Source organism: Sinocyclocheilus anshuiensis, unplaced genomic scaffold, assembly GCF_001515605.1.
Source record: "Sinocyclocheilus anshuiensis isolate Anshui unplaced genomic scaffold, SAMN03320099.WGS_v1.1 scaffold3481, whole genome shotgun sequence".
Taxonomy (NCBI): Eukaryota; Metazoa; Chordata; class Actinopteri; order Cypriniformes; family Cyprinidae; genus Sinocyclocheilus; species Sinocyclocheilus anshuiensis.
Window position 1 is genome coordinate 59618 of NW_015555708.1, and position 2195 is coordinate 61812.

At 45.1% G+C, this 2195-nt stretch overlaps 1 protein-coding gene across 1 annotated transcript in view; it reads left to right on the plus strand.

Moving 5' to 3' along the window:
* Positions 1-2195, plus strand: part of LOC107671824 (vacuolar protein sorting-associated protein 13B-like) — a gene marked incomplete at its 5' end in the record, with an annotated part of 115965 nt that overhangs the window by 57973 nt on the left and 55797 nt on the right. The gene's annotated exons all lie outside the window — the stretch shown is intronic.

Below are 2195 nucleotides of genomic sequence, written 5' to 3' on the forward strand. Positions count from 1 at the left end.
TGTGTATGTGTGTGAAAGTGTGTGTGAATAGTTGTTGTCTCTCTGATACTATTCTGAGACGCTCCCACTGTGAGAATCACAACCTCAACACTTACATTCACACTCTCTCTTACAAACACACACACACACTGACACCTCTTGTGTGTCTTGCTGTTGTTCCTCTCATGATGCGTTTGATCCTAATTCTGTTTCATTCAGAGGAACAAATGAGTCAAAGTGCAAGAAAACTATAAGAAAATTTTCATTAATGGGCCTAATGATATCTTGAATTCTAGAATATTAATTCAAGAGGAAAGTGCATAGAGCGTCTGCTGAAGTATTTCTCAGCTGGGTGGATGCTGAGTTGAGTGGGTTGGATGTTGGTTAGCTCAGGTTAATTATTCAATGGCAAACGCAACCCATCGTCACTGTCACTGACGCAGTGTCACTCACTTTTTTTTTGGCACAAATGTAACGCCATACTGCAAACTGTTCAGATCAGTAGTGAGCTGAGTCTCTTGTGCGCTGCACGTGTGGAGTGTTTGGGTCGCGTCTGTCCGTGAGTAACTGCTGGAGTCGCACCGCACTTCATTACAGTGTCACTGCACATCTGAACAGATCACTGACATCAACATGATTCACACCAGAGGTCAAAGTTCAACATCTGCCTCAGTGTTCAGTCAGATAATGATCTGCCCCTCCCTGCCTGTCTCTCTCTCTCTCTCTCTCTCTCTCTCTCTCTCTGCTGAGCACATGGCTGGTGTCGTCGTGTGTTTACAGCCTGTTTGTGACATATAAACTCGGCTGGAGATAAATGACCAGAGCAATTAAGATGTTGAAATGCGAGTTCAAACACGGTGAGTTCCCACAGCACGCCGCAGCGAGTCACGGCTCTCAGGAGCAGAGGACGCTCATGATGATGATGTGTGTGTATGAGGATAGTAAACTCTTATCAGGCTGATGGAGAACAGGCGTGTGGCAGGTGTTTGGCCTGCAGGAAGGGCTGCGCGTCACACCCGAACACTCAGCTCACCATCGCCCTCGTCCTGAGCCTTTCATTTGCACCCGCGCACACCGCGTCCTCCTGAACGCGACGGTTAGCCTCTCTCTCAGTCTCTCCACTGATGCTCTCGCCACTAATTACAGTCATTTTAGCTTAAATTAAATGCAATTGAATTTGATTGTGGCAGTAAATCTCGTGGTGCTGTTACCCAGAATTCTCAGAGCACAGGGCCATTTAGAGGCGACCGCAGCCAGCGTGAGTCATGATGTCACTGGACGTGTCATGAATCAGGTGGCGTGAGAATCTCCTCAAACACACGCAGACAGTCGCTGGATCTCATGGAAACACAATAAGAAATTATATTTAGCATGAAGATAATAAGGCCTGTTTTTAAGGCTGTTAAAGTGACAGAAATCATCATTTACTCTCCCAAACCTGTATGACTTTAAATCTCAGTGTAAATGTCCTCGTTTTTTTTTTTTTTGTCCATATAATGAAAGTCAGTAGGCTCCAATGTTGTTTGTTTTCCAACTTTCTTTAAAATATCAGAAGAAAGAAAGTCTCACAGGTTTGGAACGAGTAAATGATGACTGAATGATCACTTTTGGGTTAACTATCACTTTAAACTACTATTATTTTCATGATAATACAGCAGATTTAAACACTCATGCAGCAGATGTGTGTGTGTTGATCTGTAACACTAACTGTTGACATGTCCTGATTTCATGTGTGTTGATAGTTGAACGTGTCGTTTGTGATCTCGTCCTGTGTTCGGCTTGAGCTCCTGTGATACTGTGAATGTGATCGTTGTCACCATGGAAACCGCGATCAGTGTTGATCAGAGCGTCTCTCAGTGAAGATGTTTATGAACGCTGGTGAGAAACATCAGATCAGCACATCTGGAGACGTTTAGACTGACAGGCCGTGTTTAAAGCGGGAGCGCAGTGAGCCACTGCAAATAAACACATCACAACATCACTGCTCCCACACACACACACACACAGGATCTGATTCCCCACATTCAGTGTGTCTGATGAGAGATACGACAGTAATGTGTGTGTGTGTGTGTGTGTCTGTCTGTGAGAGTGTGTGTGTGTGTGTGTGTGTGTCTGTCTGTGTGTGTGAGTGTGTGTGTCTGTGAGCGTGAGTGTGTGTGTGAGTGTGTGTGAGTGTGTGTGAGTGAGTGAGTGAGAGTGTGAGTGAGTGAGTGTGC